Source organism: Dendrobium catenatum, unplaced genomic scaffold (genome assembly GCF_001605985.2).
Source record: "Dendrobium catenatum unplaced genomic scaffold, ASM160598v2 fragScaff_scaffold_404, whole genome shotgun sequence".
NCBI classification, from domain to species: domain Eukaryota; kingdom Viridiplantae; phylum Streptophyta; class Magnoliopsida; order Asparagales; family Orchidaceae; genus Dendrobium; species Dendrobium catenatum.
In genome coordinates, this window is record NW_021318866.1 from 207860 (window position 1) to 227262 (window position 19403).

Here is a 19403-nt window from a genome sequence, read left to right on the forward strand (position 1 = left end):
TACCATCTTTTATAAAAATTTACCTTAAGTTTGAGAGGTACTTTTCTATCACACAACAAGCCCAATACATTCCTCCACTAACCATTCAACTTGAATTCTACTAATAATATCCCCATCTATTTCACCATTACTCTAAGCAATAGACCTAAGATATCTAAAAGGTGTAATCTTATTAAGACTTGATCGCCCAAAATCACAATCCTTCCACTAGATCTATTATTACTAAAATTACACTCCATATATTAAGTTGTAGATCTACTCAAACAAAAGCCTTTAGACTCTAAAGTTGACCTCCATAATTCAAGTTTCACTTCAACTACCTCTAGCCTTATCAACAAGAAGAATATCATCCGCAAAAAGCATACATCAAGGTACAACCTCTTCCAAATGTCTAGTGAGAACATTCATGGCTAAAGAAAACAAATGTGATTCCTCAAATGAATTAACTCATTTTCGCTCAAACAAGATACAAAGAGGGGTTTGTGTGGGATAGAAGAAGATTGTGTACGCAATTGTGTCTTCGATCGGCAAAGGAGAAGAGAACTTCAGGCCAGTTAAATGAGATATTCTTGTTCAAGATAGAGAGAGGACAGTGTTAGGCCTTCATTGAATCAAAGATGAATCAAAGAAAGAGAAGAAGTTAAGAAGTTTGTGGGGATTTCATATTCAACATAGGAGGAAAAATAAGTGAGATTTTTCCAATTCGATTTTGAGAGGAAGAAAGTATTCGGCTATGCATTGCCTGTTTGATTGAAAGTATTTCGAGTGTGTTGATATTGTTCGTTGAGTTTGTACATGTTGCAATCAATGAAAGAGCAAGTATTTAGGAATAATAGGCAACTTTGAGTAAAGAAAGAGAATGTCTGAAATCGTTGGGGGAGTCTAAAGTAGCGAAGGAGAAATTAGATTTGGATAAGTAAATTTTATTTTGATGTAGAAAAGTGGAGAATTTCATTTTATTGCAAATTGAATAAATTTTATGATGTTCAACAAGGAATAATGTGTATTGACTATTTGGCCTCGACTCGATGAGGAAGAAGTTCAAATATTTTTTTAATCAATTTATGGAACAAAATACGTAATGCATTTATGAGTAAATAATGGGTACATTTGATGTTTTTTATGTCGATGTTCGATGCATTCGACATTATCTTTGAGAACGTGTGATGCATTCAACACTAGTTTGATGGCGCTCAATTTCATCGGGATTAATTTTAATAGCATTTAATGCAATTAATATAGTTTTGAATTGTAGAAGAAATAAGTCCTTCAATTGAGGCAAATATCCAAATCAGCAAGAAAATTAAGGGGTTCTCAAAAGGCTAAGTAAAGATTAATCGTGTTATTAGAAATTTAATGAAAATTAAATCATACACTATTAGCATAAGAAAATAAATTTACATTATTGATAGTTAGATTATGCTCTAACAAAAGTTAATTAAAACTTTAAAGAAATCTGAAGAGGAATATCAACATTTAAAAGAAAAAGAAGTGTACCTTTTTTTTCTATATAGCATGTACAGTTTTATTATTGATTCAATGCAATGACTTACACTATAACTTGTGTGAATAAATTGAGAAAAATTAAAATGTATTGTTTAACATTAAAATAAGGAAAATTAAATAACTTGTGTTACCATATAGTATAAACAAATGTGATAGCTCTATATATAAATTGATAAGTATATGTAAATGAAAATGGAATGAAAGAATAAATTATAACCTAAAATGAAAAGTATTGCAATGGAAAATATATTGTAATAGAAAATATTGTAATGAAAAAAGGTATATGCATACAAATACAAGAGTTCACCTCCTTTATGATACTGATTGAGGATACAACGTAGCCGTGCACTATAAAAAGAAAATGTTGAAAATGAAAATGAAAATAGAAAAGATTCTACCTATATTAGTACAAAATTTAGACGATGCACTTAGAACAAATGTAATGTTAAAAGATTATATAAAAAAAAAATCCTAAAGAATGTTACATAAAACATGAATTGGCATTATTCAAATTTATATTAAATACTCATATGTATATTAAATGAAAAGTTAGATGACATAGCAGACTACTTGTACGCCTGTTTCATTATTATTACTATACAATTAAACTATAATTGATAATTGAGTTTGTTATTAAAAACTCAATTCATTAAATCGAATATTCAGATAAATCCCCAGTTAATTAATTGACTAATCAAGATAGGTACATGTACAAAAAAGAGGTGAAACTGAAAATAGATAAGAAGTATTTTAATTGTATGTTTGAGCTGTAAATTGTTTATTTAGTAGCTCTTTCATTAAAGGTTGGATATATATGTATATATTATTTTTTTTTTATTTGAGTACTTAGTGCTGAAAGAATTTTCGTGAAATCCATTTGACCACCTGTTTCCGCCTCGTTAACTTGGGACTCTAGATGGGGTCGTTACATATCTATTTATAGTAAATATAAACATTTGTATGTCATTTTATAAGCATTTATGATGTATACTAGCCTATTGTATTGACTAGCCTTGGGACATTTTTATCTATAATTAATTTCATAATTATTTGTAATGGGTCATTTGCTCTACCTAGGATTAATTAAGTTTTTTTAGATACATTTCTACCCTTTAAAAAAAAGAAAAAAAAAAGAATATTTTTCAAACTAGAAGTGAATTATTAAGCAGTCTTATTGAACTACAAAGCTTTAATATTATCATACAACAAGCATACAAATTCAAGAGAACATAAACAGATGCATTAAACATAATTTTAATCTTCATATATGCAAATTAATACATAAATTTACAAAGAACTTAAAAATAAATAGTATCTTAAATAATGAAAATAAGCTAATGTTGGACCAAATTATATCTTTCAAGTGTACATTATAAGCTTTGAAATGAAATTTTATCAAAGGATTCCGATTGGGATGTGCAATATTATTTCCAGCTTGTTCAACTAATGGAATGTAATCTGAACAAAGTGCATGTAAGAGACCCTATGATTTGCTTCTCCATATCCAAAAACCCTTGCTCCACTTACAGCTTATTTTGCTTCTCATATAGTAATTTAAACATTTTATTGTATTTTCTCTTTGAATAACAAAAAGCCAACTTGAAAAACACGGATGCAAATATAAAATAAAAACAAATGGAAAAAACTAGTTTTGTAGAAAACTGCAAAAAGAGTGAGAACAAACGCCGATTTTTCAGCCCATCAAATTGTGCAAGATTGAAAGAGAATTTAAATAATAATAATAAGTCAACACTGTTAAATCAACACAAAAGATACAATAGAAAATTTAAAAACCAAATGCATTGTAAATTAATGTCATCTATGAGAATGTTAAGTTCATAATACCATATAATAGCTATTCAATTCTTCTTTGAAAGTAGGCATTTCATGTCATCTGTTTATGTATCAGAACATGCTCCATATCTGCCTAAAATTAACATTTTAAAGCTTCTTATTGAAAAGTTTTATTAAAGTACATTTAGCATGCCTGGAACATCATTCTGCTTTTATATGCGCATCTAACAAACCATATCCAAAAGGTCTCTAAGAGTTATAAAGAATCTGCGGAAATCCTGATCCTTCACCACCTTACAAATCTCCATTACCAAGAGCTTTCGAGCTGGTTCTGCCATCCTTGCAATCATCTCCTATCCACTGGATATAATACCCACCACCGCCAGCCATGTGATCAACTAACCTGGCAATCAGCGACTCTCCTACCTTCCATGAGTCTCTACCACTATTTCTTTTGTGGAATAATTTTTAAATCCCAATTTGATTGAAATTAATTAGATTAACAACTTCCCTATTTTTTTACCTCTTTACAGGCAGGCCATGTTTCTCCTATAAATATTATAATTATCTACCCAATCGAATAAAAAAAATATGTAGTATATTTTTTATCATATTTTTCAACATTATATCAAAGCCACTCTTCTCATCTTTCTTCCTTCTCAATTCATTATCTTCCATACTTCTCTTCTTCCCCATCCACTCCTAATTCAAAGTTGACATCATCCTACCACTAATGAGTTTTTTGTTTACACCACGATGACGGCCATACACAAAATAGCCCTAGAAAGAACAAACTCCTATGTTGCCTCTCCTGCTATGAATTAAGATCGCATGCAATATTGGTACCCAAGAAAACTTCTCCAAATCATCGATTATCCAATTTAAATCAAACCATCTGTACAAGAAATCATCATCAGTGCAATTGTTCAAAAATGTATGTTCATAAATCCTTCAATGTCCAAAATGAAAATCCACAACTTAGATCATGGACTTGTGCCTCTCTCATTCGACAAGGGATGCCTCCTTAATCAAAAAATCATGATGCAAGCAAAAATTAAGATAAAGCCTAATTTTTACAAGCAAAAACATAGACTTCCTAGATAAGTAGAAAATTACATAAAATACTCAAATTAGAAAAAATATTATCAAAAAAATGACTCTTACAAACTTTGACATAAAATTAAACATCTAAACTTGCATTCCATCCATCGAGAAGAAAGATACACGTGGGGTGGACACTTGCGGAGAGAAAAACGAGATAAGATGTCCGAGACGGAGGAGAAGCTTGCAAGCTTTCCTAGAAGAAGAGAGGAATGGAACAAGCTCGCAAGCTTTTCCACCACAAAACCTGCAGATTTAGGCTCCAAAAATCACATCATAACACTTTTCAAAACATTCAAAACACCTTATATTTATAGGGGAAATGGGACAGCCAAACAATCCAAAATTCCCACATTTAAACCCATTAAATTCAAGTAAATTGAAGACCAAGAGTTAGTCCAGATTAGCACCCAAACAACCACAGAAAAAGGCAATTTAGGAACTTGAAACGGCAGCCAAAAAGGCAGCACAGGAACCGGGACCAGCACCCAGCAAAGGGAGAAGGAATAGCTCATGGAAAACAACACCAGGGGAGAACCAAAGGGGCTGCACAGGAACCGAAATCAGCAGTCAGGGGAGCCAAACCAGGAGGAAAAATCGAAGAGACCAAGGGAAGGGGAAGGGGAGTTGAGTGGGAAAACCAAAGAGCCTTTAGAGAGGGGAGTAAATGAGGGGGAATGAATCTAATTTGACATTAAATAGATAATAATGCGCTGATTAAGAAGTAGAAGCTAATTAATGAGCTGAGTCTAGTAGAACTTACAAAAAATTTCAACTCAACTTGTTTTGACACCCCCCTTGCCTACATCAATTCTCCTCCGATAGAAAGAACTCCTCTCCCGATGAGGTCGCTTTAGATTTATCCCGTGGAGAAGGAGGCGTATCAAGCTCTTGAATCTTCGCCGCATACTTTTGTTCAATCAATTTCATTTCTTGATTAAATTCAGCGAGAAGTGACTGAGTTCTTCTTTGAATTTCTCATCACATAAGTTCTTCCAACAGCAGGAACTGGGTAAAACAGCCAGGGAAGCAGCCAAAAAGGAAGCACAGGAACTGAGTAAAACAGCCAGGGAAGCAGCCAAAAAGGATGTGGGCTCCGAAAATTCGTCCCCGGCCTCCGCTCGATCTTTTCTTTTGGCGAGGGAGTTTTAACTGAATAAGTTCCGAGGTAAATTTTGGAAGGCAGATGGGTTTGTAGATAAGACAGTACCCAGAGATTTCCCCCTCATTTTGCGAGGACTTTATGATCCGAGTTCTGGTTTCCTATAGGCGCAAGCCCCTATAGTTAATTACCCCTCCCGATCACGAGAGAGAACTTTCGATTAAGGCTAGTCGTTAATCAGATACGTATAAGTACGTGTTATCTGGCATATAGTAGCAGCAATGATTGGATTTAGAAATCAGGATTTGGATTTGAGAATTTGGAGAGTTTGATATTTAAAATAGAAATTGCACCATCTAGCAGTTAAAGCAGATGGTGGGGGAATGGATGATGGGCCCGATCAAGATCCCATGGTTTCGTCGTCCCGGGCCATTGTGGTCCCTGGTCTACTTAGTCAGAGGAGATAGTCGACCCAACCTGACAGAAGGATCCTTATCGGCAGCCATGGGTTGCTTCGTCCAAGGGGACCTTGTAGACCTGGGGTGAATGGTTGCCTAAGGGGACAAATTTGAATCCACCTTAGCTAACAGAAGGCTTTGTGCCCTATCAATCATATTCTATTGATTCATATCTCAAGGATTTAATGCCACTAAGGAGCGTATTGACTCTGGCCATAACCGCTATCTGTGGTGCCATTTGGCGGAAAAACCACTCGGTTCAGAGGGCCCCGGGTCATAACCGTTTACCTGCAGTGCCATTTGGCTGCGAAACTGCCGGTTAGAGGACATGTACCACGTCCTTACTGGCAAGAGATTGTTTGAGAATGGATACTAGTGATATTTTCGACTAGGCATTTGGCTCTTTGTGAGCTGAAGTTTATTTGAATTTGTCCATTCCGGCAGACTGTTGCGGAGGGTGGATGGATTTTGCTTTAAGTTTTTTATGGATTTATTTCAATTTTAAATATTTTTGGGATTTTTGGATTTTGTGGAGTTTTGGGTTTTGAATGGATATTTGGGTGGAATTTTGAGTATTTGGAATGACATTTGAAAAATATTTGTGAGCCCCTCCGGTTGAGATAAGAAATCAACACGGCCATCATCGGGGTGTTTGGGGTCATTTCTATTTGTAGCTTGAACCTTGTCAACTCAGTCGAGCTGTCGACAGAGGATCGGGTTTCGTAGGCTTTATGTCTTTGAGAGTGAACTCTTTTGATTTTAGGCTTTGAAGGCTTAATATGAATGTATTAAAATAAATATTCTGGTCGCCACGGCCACATATTTGCTTAATGGTTCGAACCCTGCCGACTCCTATTGATCCGTATAGAAGGATCGGGTTCGAATTTGAATTCACTTGTTGACCCGCGCAGATCCCTAAACGTCACGTGTGTACCAATAACACGCTCGCCGTGCCCATGCGGGTTTGGGGGCATTTTATAATTAAACCCTTTCGACTCCTTTTTACCTGCTAAAGAGAATCGGGTTTAAAATTTAATAACCCGCGCAGCATCCCTAGACGTCACGTGTGTACCAATAACACGCTCGCCGAGGACCTTGCAGGTTGAGAATATATTTCCCCCTTTAATGTACCTATGTGTATACAATTTATAGTGCACGTGCAGGGGGTATTTAGAAATCATTTATAGACGCCTTCTGTCCGCTTGCATAGAAGTTGCGGATCCGGTGGCTTGGCGTTGTAGATTGTAGACGCCTTCTGTCTGCTTGTATATGTGTTGCAGATCCGGTGGCGTGGCGTTATAGATTGTAGACGCCTTCTGTCTGCTTATATATGTGTTGCAGATCCGGTGGCGTGCGTCTTGATGTTGACTCCCCCTTTCTCATTCACCGGGGGAAGGTTATTTTCTGGATTTTGGAGTTTGTTGCTTTGTAGAGAACTCTTTTTAAGACCATCAATGTAATGGATTTGTTATTTCCGGTGTTTGTAGGCACCAGAACTGTTTTCTTTTAAATTATAGAACTAAGAAGAGATTTTGGAACACCAGGAAGTTTGGTTCTAATTTGTTTGAACTTTCCTCCCATTCTGCCAGGAAGTATACTTTTTGTACATCGAGTCGCCATTGTACCCGAAATATTTGAAGATCTTGACCACCAATATCGTAGGTGATATCAATACTTGTGCCGACAGTGGTTCGTTGTACAATGCATGATGTATGCAAAGGGGGGGTCAACATAAGTTAAGTTTTTCTTGTATTGTGTCTTTTCATCTTCCCCCTCTAATTCATTCTACTTGCAACACACTGTTGTTATCCACAAGTATTCGTATGCATTTGTAGGGGACCACTGTATCCACTACGAGCTACTAAAAAATGTTTGCATGAGATTCATTTTTTCTGCATCATATCCACCCTTTCACCAATCTCGGGTGGTTTGATTGTACTTATTTGACCTCGTAGGGATCGTAGTAGAAGATACTTGTACTTGTGCCCACAGTGGTTTGATGATGCTTACGATATGCCCACTATTGTTATCCACAAGCGGCTCGTATTTGTTTGTAAGGATCCGTTGTATTAACTACGATCTCTTGAAGGTATTTGTAGAAGACCAATTGTTTCCGCACCTTATCCACCCTTTCACCAATCTCGGGTGGGTTTGTTGGGTTGCATTTGTTTGTAGGAAGGCGGATCCTCCATCATTGGTCTCCCGTATCGCCATCTCAATCAACAAGCATTTGTAGAATTTGTCGTAGGAGATTTCAACAGTATATGTAGGAGGGACACCGGTATATTCTACGGCCATTCATTATTCCCGCAGGTACGATGCTTCCCGATCTCGTAGGGACTGTTGTAAAAGTCCACTACGTTCTTTGTTTATACGTGTCGAGGTCTTGTTCAATTTTAGTGTCCTCCACACAGTAAGTTTGAGTTTTGAGCCCGAGTGTATATTCAAATGATTACTCAAAGTCTTCTGGGATCTTTGCAGGTTCATTTTCATGTTCAAAATGACTTGAATTTGGTTCCAACTTTGATTTTGTTTCATTTGAATTTGGTCTTTATTAGTCATTTGAATTTTGTTCAGGTTCTCTGCACGTTTTTCAATGAAGTTCAAAAGTCCAATGCTCTTTCTCATTTGGTCCAAATCTTTTGTTCGTTTGAGTTCAAAACAGGTCCAAGTGCAGTAGTATTTCACCCGAAATTTCGGTAGCCTCCCGGCGTCTCCCCCTTTTAGGGGAAAACTACGAGAAAATTCGGCATTCCCACCACGCGCACTAAAGGCATGCATGGTAGGTGCCCTCTTTCGAGGACACCTCGGCCGTGATTTTTCTTCCCACCACGCGCAATAAAGGCGTGCATGGGGTCTATGACGGTACCTGTTACAAGAAAAGAGCAGTTTGCTTTCCCCCCGCCCGGGGGTACTTATGAATTGTTCCGGCCACGCAAAGAAGAGAGTACACCAGGCTCACATGGCCTCATCGTGTGCGTCTAACCGGGTTCCCCCCTACCACGCTCACCAAAGGGGTGCTTAGGTGGTTTGCCGGTCCGACACACATGTCGAGACAGGAGGGCGAGGGTCGCTTACTTACCTCATCGTAGGAGTCGCACAGGGTTCCCTCCTACCACGCTCACTAAAGGCGTAATTAGGTGGTTCGCCGACTCGACACGCATGTCGAAGTAAGAGAGCGAGAGGGGAGGTGACTGTCCGCCTCGTCGTAGGCGTCAGACCGGATTCCCTCCTACCACGCTCAATAAAGGCGTGCTTAGGTGGTCTACCGGCCCGTCGTACACGCCGAGGACGGAAGTCTGAGATTAGCGATTATACCTTCGGGGCCGGCGATGGAGGCTCGTGGATCGAGGCGGAAGAAGGCACGAGCATTCTTCTTTTATTAATTATAATTAATATCACTTAATTATAATTAATTAAGAAATTATTTTTAATTAATTATTTATAATTAACTAAAGGTAATTCTAATTAAAGAGCGCCGGGCTCCCGTGCCTGCTTCCGATCGGGATGTCGTTACTCCGATCCGACCGCAAGGGAAAGTCGTAGAAGGAGCAAGGTTGAAACAGCCAAGGGGTCGGAGAAGCAGCGTGGAAGGGAGGAGGATCCTGCTGTCTCTTCCGATCAAAATGTCGGAGCCTTCGGTCCGGTAGGAGGGGACGTCGACGAAGGGCGAAGTCGGACGGCAAAGAGGAAAGGGCTCGGGTAGCTCTCTCCTCTCTCTCTCTCTCTCTCTCTCTCTCTCTCTCTCTCTCTCTCTCTGTGTGTGCTTGTGCGGGTCGGACGAGAGGTCGGAGGTGGAAGAGGCGTCGCGAATGAGGGAGGGAGGAGCTCGGGATCAAGTGAGGGCCGAAGCTCTCATTTGGGTCGGTATTTAACGACTTCGAGAGAGGCGCGATCGAGGTAGTTTCACGCGATTTACTGGATCTGATCGCAAACGGCGCCGAATTGGCAGGGAATCAGCGGGATTTGAGCAGAATTCCTGGAGAAGTTCAGCATGTTTCGTGGATTCAACTGTTACAACAGGTACGCATTCGTTTCATTCCCTTTTGGATATTATATGGAGGTTAACAAATGCCCCCCAACAAATGTGGTTCGCATCTAGAGAGAATCACGTTTGTTGTATGCTAATTGACCATGTGGATCTCTAGATATTTGTTCTAGATGTCACACTAGAGCTTTCATTTAGTGGATCTCCAAGAATTTGCTTGGATGTCACACTAAGATTCTCATTTAGTGGATCTACAAAATTTTACTTGGATGTCACACTAAGACTTTCGTTCAGTGGATCTCCAAAAATTTGTTCGGATGTCACACTAAGATTTTCATAGATCTCCAAGAGTCTATCTTTGTGTCTTTGTAGATCTTTTAGATGCACTTGTAACCTTCAGTATAGTTGATATATTTGCTCTTGGTCAAATAGAGATCTTTTGCACCACTGTCACTTTTGCTTCTAGCAATTTTTTATCATTTGGAATCTATCTGATCTTTGCAGATTCATTAGTCGGTGGGACTTTGCTGCCTTAGGCTCTCCACAGTAGCATTTGGGTTCAGGTACACTTTCTCCCCTTTTTCTTAGTTTTGATTTTTGCGCTTGTACTGACATTGTTTTTTTATCCGAGCTCCAGCCAGTTTACTGCCTCAGAGACTTCAGTTTTTGTACGTTTTTACTTTGTTTATACTGTTTTTTTTTTAGCTGCTTTCTGACACTTTTTTTTTGTTGCTCTGTGCAGGCTTCAAAAGGAGAGAGATACTTCTTAGCGAGCTACCTCGGGAGACTTCTATCTCAGGTACAACTTTTCTTTTGTAGCCTTTTATATATATTCTTTATAATTCTTCTTATTTCTGCTTATTTCTCCATTGCTTTATACAGGTACTAGAAGTGCAGAATACCTTGTCATTAGGAGCAGAATAAAGTTGTCGGCTTCCTCTTCAGGCGTAGTTTAGGAGACAGATTTCAGTCCTCTGCGAAGGACATTGTACTTTTCATTTTCTTTCAGCTGATGTAATTTTGCAAAAAGATGATATTTGTAAACTTGTATATGAATTCTGAATGTATAAAATAAAATAATTTTATAAATCCAGTCATTGACGAGCTCTCTTTTTACTGCCCTTGAGATTTCTGTAGTTGTACTCTGACTTGTGCTCATAGTATTTTAAATATTTATTTGGGGATCTCGGCATGCAGCGCGATGTCGACCCAAATAAATATTTAAAATGCCCTCAGTCTTTAGGGACACTTGTAGATATTATTCGGGATGCTAATTTTATGGATTTGACTTGAGTCCTGAGATTCTGATTCTTTTTGTCCTATATTTTGTGCTGCGGACATTGATGGAGGATTACCTGATTTATCAATAATGATTCGTCAAGAGATTTGCATTCCTTCTGCACTATGCTTCGTGCTTTGGTGGGATTGATGAAGGAGTAGATGTCGGTGACCTAAACCCTTAGGTTTGTATTAGGTCGATGGCGAAAAGTCATCGGTCCAGAGCTTTGTGCATAACGGACTTATTGATGACAGAATCCACTTAATTCAGCCTTGGACTTTGTGTGAACTTTGGGATAATTTTCTTCGGTCCTTTGCTTTGTGCTTTGGCGGACTTGTTGAAGAAAAATTCCTTCGATCCTCGCTTTGTGCTTTACGGATTTGTTGAAGGATTTGTAGGTTTTGGATTCAGTCGATAGTACCGAACGTAGGTAGTATCTTGATCGTTAACCACTTGAGAAAACTTTAATCTGATCACTTGAGTTCATCAGATCGGGAGAGCTGGGATTTGACAGCTCTTCGTCCTCTGGTTGCTGAGATGGGGGTTCCTCTACTGCGGCCTTTCTTATGGCTTGTTGAGTAGATGGAGCTGCCAGCGATCCGGCCATATTTGGGCTTGTTGGATCCGACCTTTTACACCCATTCAGGCTTCAGACTTGAGCTATGGGAATTAAGCTCCCCAATACTAATTTTGCTGAAGTTGATAGATTTGGAGTCATCCTTCGTGGTTTTAGGTTTTGGAGCCTACGAACATTTGGTAATTGCTCGAGACTCATTTTTCCACTGGAACTTTGATTCTTCAGTCATTTTGGAGAATTTTGCAGACTACGATCACTTGAACTTGTCGAGTCAAATTCGCCTTCGTGCTTCCTACAGTCCCTACTAACGGATTGACGAAGTGGGGCTTCTGCTACTACGGCCTTTCTTGTGGCTTGTTGAGTAGACGGAGCTGCCAGCGATCCGACAATATTTCGGCGTGTTGGATCCGACCTTTTACACCCATTCGAACCTTAAGCTTCAAGTTGTTGGAAGACTTCAAGCTTTTTCGGCTCAATTTTGTAGGAGTGTGTAGCCACAAAAGTCTCTTTCTTAATTTTTGAATATTGGTTTGTTGGAGAAGGTGTTGTCTCAGTCTTTTGTAATATCACCTGCATATACTTTGAAAAGGAATTTGTTGTTTTCTTCAGCACAAAAGAATATTTGAATTGATAATTTTAAATATTTATTCGGGGATCTCGGCATGCAGCGCGATGTCGACCCGAATAAATATTTAAAATGCCCCCTGTCTCGCAGGGACATTCTAGAATGGAATAGATCTGGAAAATAAAATTTTAAATATTCATTTGGAGATCTCGTCGTGTAACACGATGTCGACCAAAATGAATATTTAAAATGCCCCGTCTCGCAGGGACATTTTAAAGTGGAATAAACTTGAAATCTAAAATTTTAAATATTCATTTGGGGATCTCGGCGTGTAGCACAATGTCGGCCCAAATAAATATTTAAAATGCCCCGTCTCATAGGGGCATTTTAGATAGGCTTTGTGTCTTTGAGATTTTAAATATTTATTCGGGGATCTCGACATGCAGCGCGATGTCGACCCGAATAAATATTTAAAATGCCCCCAGTCTGATGGAGAATTTTTGAAATGCATTCTTGTTATACAAGAGAATTTCAAAATATACAATGCGTATGTGATGACAAACAAGTGTAAAATACATAACACATTGAATACCACATTTTCTTGTGCAGTTTTATGTGTAGTATTTGATCAAATATCGACCATTGATTGGTGGTATAGGTATTTGACCTTCCAAATCGATCAATTGATAGGCTCCTCCCTGAAATACCTTCTTGACGATAAAAGGCCCTTCTCAGTTGGATACGAATTAGCCACCCATTTTTCGGTGTGGGATTATTGGCCTTCTCAGCACCAAGATCAATTCCCCTTCTTAAAATGATCGAGGACGCACTATACGATTGAAGGATTTTGCCATTCTTCCTTGTTAGATTTCCAGGTTTTGTTGAGTTTGTAACCTGAGTTCATCAAGTGCGTCGACCATCAAGAATAATTTCATTAGGGGTTCTCTTTGCAACCCAGTTTTGATAAATTTCTTTAATGGTGGATCTCTAGGAGTACATACTAGATGTCACACCATTTTTCGTATATATATATATATATATTTTTTAGAGATATGAGTCTCCATATTATTTTCACTTATATCGGGACCTTTCAGCAGCGGATTCTTGGATATGCTTCCAAGTGTCACACTCCAATGCTCACCGTACATATCTTGATTCTTTCTTTGTCCTATCATCAAAATAGATGGTTGTTTTTCCTTCTATCGGGGACCTTTCAGTGATGAATCTATGGACATAAAGACCAAATGTCACAACCCGATGTTCACCGTATACATATTTATTCTTTCTTTATTCTACCATCATAAAAGATAGTAGTTTATAGCTCTATTAAAACCTTTCAGTGATGGATCTTTGGACATAAAACCAAATGTCACATCCTGATATTCACCGTACATAGCTTTATTCTTTCTTTGCTTTACCATCATAAAAGATAGTAGTTTTTAGCTCTATCGGGACCTTTCAGTGATGGATCTTTGGACATAAGAACCAAATGTCACATCCTGATATTCACCGTACAGAGCTTTATTCTTTCTTTACTCTACCATCACAAAAGATAGTAGTTTTTAGCTCTATCGGGACCTTTCAGTGATGGATCTTTGGACATAAGAACCAAATGTCACATCCTGATATTCACCGTACAGAGCTTTATTCTTTTTTTGTTCTACCATCATAAAAGATAGTAGTTTTTAGCTCTATCGGGACCTTTTAGTGATGGATCTTTGGACATAAGAATCAAATGTCACATCCTGATATTCACCGTACAGAGCTTTATTCTTTCTTTGCTCTACCATCATAAAAAATAGTAGTTTCTAGCTCTATCGGGACCTTTAAGTAATGGATCTTTGGACATAAGGACCAAATGTCACAACCTGATGTTCACCGTATAGAACATAGTATTTTAACTGCTACTATAGCATTTAAATGACTAGCCAAAGATGGAAAGAGAAACCAATCCCCAGCGGAGTCGCCAGAAATCTGTGGGCTCCGAAAATTCGTCCCCGGCCTCCGCTCGCTCTTTTCTTTCGGCTAGGGAGTTTTAACTGAATAAGTTCTGAGGTAAATTTTGGAAGGCAGATGGGTTTGTAGATAAGACACTACCCAGAGATTTCGCCCTCATTTTGCGAGGACTTTATGATCTGAGTTCTGGTTTCCTATAGGCGCAAGCCCCTATAGTTAATTACCCCTCCCGATCACGAGAGAGAACTTTCGATTAAGGCTAGTCGTCAATCAGATACGTATAAGTACGTGTTATCTGGCATATAGTAGCAGCAATGATTGGATTTAGAAATCAGGATTTGAGAATTTGGAGAGTTTGATATTTAAAATAGAAATTGCACCATCTAGCAGTTAAAGCGGATGGTGGGTGAATGGATGATGGGCCCAATCAAGATCCCATGGTTCCGTTGTCCCGGGCCATCGTGGTCCTTGGTCTACTTAGTCAGAGGAGGTAGTCGACCCAACCTAACAGAAGGATCCTTGTCGGCAGCCATGGGTTGCTTCGTCCAAGGGGACCTTGTAGACCTGAGGTGAATGCTTGCCTAAGGGGACAAATTTGAATCCACCTTAGCTAACAGAGGGCTTTGTGCCCTATCAATCATATTCTATTGATTCAAATCTCAAGGATTTAACGCCACTAAGGAGCATATTGGCTCTGGCCATAACCGCTATCTGTGGTGCCATTTAGCGGCAAAACCAGCCGGTTAAGAGGGCCCCGGGTCATAACCGTTTACCTGCAGTGCCATTTAGCGGCGAAACTGCCGGTTAGAGGACACGTACCACGTCCTTACTGGCAAGAGATTGTTTGAGAATGGATCCTAGTGATATTTTCGACTACGCATTTGGCTCTTTGTGAGCTGAAGTTTATTTGAATTTGTCCACCCTAACAGACTGTTGCGGAGGGTGGATGGATTTTGCTTTAAGTTTTTTTTTGGATTTATTTCAATTTTAAATATTTTTGGGATTTTTTGGATTTGTGGATTTTTTGGATTTTGTGGAGTTTTGGGTTTTGAATGGATATTTGGGTGGAATTTTGAGTATTTGAAATGACATTTGAAAAATATTTGTGAACCCATCCGGTTGAGATAAGAAATCAACACGGCCATCATCGGGGTGTTTGGGGTCATTTCTATTTGTAGCTTGAACCTTGTCAACTCAGTCGAGCTGTCGACAGAGAATCGGATTTCGTAGGCTTTATGTCTTTGAGAGTGAATTCTTTTGATTTTAGGCTTTGAAGGTCTAACATGAATATATTAAAACAAATATTCTAGTCGCCACGGCCACATATTTGCTTAATGGTTCGAACCCTATCGACTCCTATTGATCCGTATAGAAGGATCGGGTTCGAATTTGAATTCACTTGTTGACCCGCACAGCATCCCTAGACGTCACGTGTGTACCAATAACATGCTCGCCGGGGCCCATGCGGGTTTGGGGGCATTTTATAATTAAACCCTTTCGACTCCCTTTTACCTGCTAAAGAGAATCGGGTTTAAAATTTAATAACCCGCGCAGCATCCCTAGACGTCACGTGTATACCAATAACATGCTCGCCGAGGCCCTTGCAGATTGAGAATATATTTTCCCCTTTAGTGTAACTATGTGTATACAATTTATAGTGCACGTGCAGGGGGTATTTAGAAATAATTTATAGACGCCTTCTGTCCACTTGCATAGAAGTTGTAGATCCGGTGGCGTGGCGTTGTAGATTGTAGACGCCTTCTGTCTGCTTGTATATGTGTTGCAGATCCGGTGGCGTGGCGTTGTACATTGTAGACTCCTTCTGTCTGCTTGTATATGTGTTGCAGATCCGGTGGCGTGCGTCTTGATGTTGATTCCCCCTTTCTCATTCACCAGGAGAAGGTTATTTTCTGGAATTTGGAGTTTGTTGCTTTGTAGAGAACTCTTTTTAAGACCATCAATGTAATGGATTTGTTATTTCCGGTGTTTGTAGGCACCAGAACTGTTTTCTTCTAAATTATAGAACTAAGAAGAGATTTTGGAACAGCAGGAAGTTTGGTTCTAATTTGTTTGAACTTTCCTCCCATTCTGCCAGGAAGTTTACTTTTTGTACATCGAGTCGCCCTTGTACTCGAAATATTTGAAGATCTTGACCATCAATATCGTAGGTGATATCAATACTTGTGCCGACAGTGGTTCGTTGTACAATGCACTGTTGTTATCCACAAGTCTTCATTTGCATTTGTAAGGGATCCGTACTTGTGCCCACAGTGATTCATTCTACTTGCAACACACTGTTGTTATCCACAAGTATTCGTATGCATTTGTAGGGGACCACTGTATCCACTACGAGCTACTAAAAAATGTTTGCAGGAGATTCATTTTTTTCTGCATCATATCCACCCTTTCACCAATCTCGGGTGGTTTGATTGTACTTATTTGACCTCGTAGGGATCGTAGTAGAAGATACTTGTACTTGTGCCCACAGTGGTTCGATGATGCTTACGATATGCCCACTATTGTTATCCACAAGCGGCTCGTATTTGTTTGTAAGGATCCGTTGTATTAACTACGATCTCCTGAAGGTATTTGTAGAAGACCCATTGTTTCCGCACCTTATCCACCCTTTCACCAATCTCGGGTGGGTTTGTTGGGTTGCATTTGTTTGTAGGAAGGCGGAACTTCCATCATTGGTCTCCCGTATCGCCAGCTCAATCAACAGGCATTTGTAGAAATTATCGTAGGAGATTTCAACAGTATATGTAGGAGGAACACCCGTATATTCTACGGCCATTCATTATTCCCGCAGGTACGATGCTTCCCGATCTCATAGGGACTGTTGTAAAAGTCCACTACGTTCTTTGTTTATACATGTCGAGGTCTTGTTCAATTTTAGTGTCCTCCACACTTAGTAAGTTTGAGTTTGAGCCCGAGTGTATATTCAAATGATTACTCAAAGTCTTCTGGGATCTTTGCAGGTTCATTTTCATGTTCAAAATGACTTGAATTTGGCTCCAACTTTGATTTTGTTTCATTTGAATTTGGTCTTTATTAGTCATTTGAATTTTGTTCAGGTTCTCTGCACGTTTTTCAATGAAGTTCAAAAGTCCAATGCTCTTTCTCATTTGCTCCAAATCTTTTGTTCGTTTGAGTTCAAAACAGGTCCAAGTGTAGTAATATTTCACCCGAAATTTCGGCAGCCTCCCGACGTCTCCCCCGTTTAGGGGAAAACTACGAGAAAACTGGGCCTTCCCACCAAGCGCACTAAAGGCGTGCATGGTAGGTGCCCTCTTTCGATGACACCTCGGCCATGATTTTTCTTCCCACCACGCGCAATAAAGGCGTGCATGGGGTCTTTGACCGTACCTGTTACAAGAAAAGGGCAGTTTGTTTTCCCCCCGCCCGAGGGTACTTATGAATTGTTCGGGCCACGCAAAGAAGAGAGTACACCAGGCTTACCTAGCCTCATCGTTTGCGTCGAACCGGGTTCCCTCCTACCACGCTCACCAAAAGCTTTCTTAGGTGGTTTGCCGGTCCGACACGCATGTCGAGACAGGAGGGCGAGGGTCGTTTACTTACCTCATCGTAGGAGTCGCACCGGGTTCCGTCCTACCACGCTCACTAAAGGCGTGCTTAGGTGGTCCGCCGGGTCGACACGCATGTCGAAGTAAGAGAGCGAGAGAGGAGGCGACTGTCCGCCTCGTCGTAGGCGTCAGACTGGATTCCCTCCTACCACGCTCAACAAAGGCGTGCTTAGGTGGTCTACAGGCCCGTCGTACATGCCGAGGACGGAAGTCTGAGTTTAGGGATTATACCTTCGGGGCCGGCGGTGGAGGGTCGTGGATCGAGGCGGGAGAAGGCACGAGCATTCTTCTTTTATTAATTATAATTAATATCAATTAATTATAATTAATTAAGAAATTAGCCTGCTTCCGATCGGGATGTCGTTACTCCGATCCGACCGCAAGGGAAAGTCGTAGAAGGAGCAAGGTTGAAACAGCCAAGGGGTCGGAGAAGCCGCATGGAAGGGAGGAGGATCCTGCTGTCTCTTCCGATCAAAATGTCGGAGCCTTCGGTCCGGCAGGAGGGGACGTCAACGAAGGGCGAAGTTGGACGGCAAGGAGGAAAGGGCTCAGGTAGCTCTCTCCTCTCTCTCTCTCTCTCTCTCTCTCTCTCTCTCTCTCTCTCTCTATCTATCTCTCTCTCTCTCTGTGTGCTTGTGCGGGTCGGCCGAGAGGTCGGAGGTGGAAGAGGCGTCGCGAATGAGGGAGGGAGGAGCTCGGGATCAAGTGAGGGCCAAAACTCTCATTTGGGTCGGTATTTAACGACTCCGAGAGAGGCGCGATCGAGGTAGTTTCACGCGATTTACGGGATCTGATCGCAAACGGCACCGAATTGGCAGGGAATCAGCGGGATTTGAGCGGAATTCTTGGAGAAGTTTGGCATGTTTCGTGGATCCAACGGTTACAACAGGTACGCATTCGTTTCATTCCCTTTTGGATATTATATGGAGGTTAACAAAGGAAGCACAGGAATCGAGGCCAATACACAGCAAAGGGAGAAGGAACAGCTCACGGAAAACAGCACCAGGGGAGAATCGAAGGGGCTGTACAGGGACCGGAATCAGCTGCCAAAGGAGTCGAACCAGGAGGGAAAACCGAAGAGACCAAGGGAAGGGGAAGGGGAGTTGAGTGGGGAAACCAAAGAGCCTTTAGAGAGGGCAGTAAATGAGGGGAGAATGAATCTAATTTGGCAATAAATACACAATAATGAGCTGATTAAGAAGAAGTAGAAGCTCATTAATGAGCTGACTCTAGTAGAACTTACAAAAATTTCAACTCAACTTGTTTTGACCCCCACCCCCCTTTGCCTACATCAAATCATCTGCGTTTAAGGGACCATGTAATCAAAATCTTCATGATTATCAAAAATATCAATGTTACTAGCTCTCTCGCTCTAAAGTTGGTACTCTTAAATTCTAAGCTTTCTTCCAACTTATTATCCATATAAAAATCAATTTAAATTTAAAATAATAATACTAATAATAATAAATATTATGAACTGGTAAATATCACTT

At 39.9% G+C, this 19403-nt stretch overlaps 1 protein-coding gene across 4 annotated transcripts in view; it reads right to left on the reverse strand.

Annotated features, from left to right (window-relative positions):
- The window catches only part of LOC110108371 (D-alanine--D-alanine ligase), a 113719-nt gene that overhangs the window by 25503 nt on the left and 68813 nt on the right, over window positions 1-19403 (reverse strand). The window lies entirely within an intron of this gene.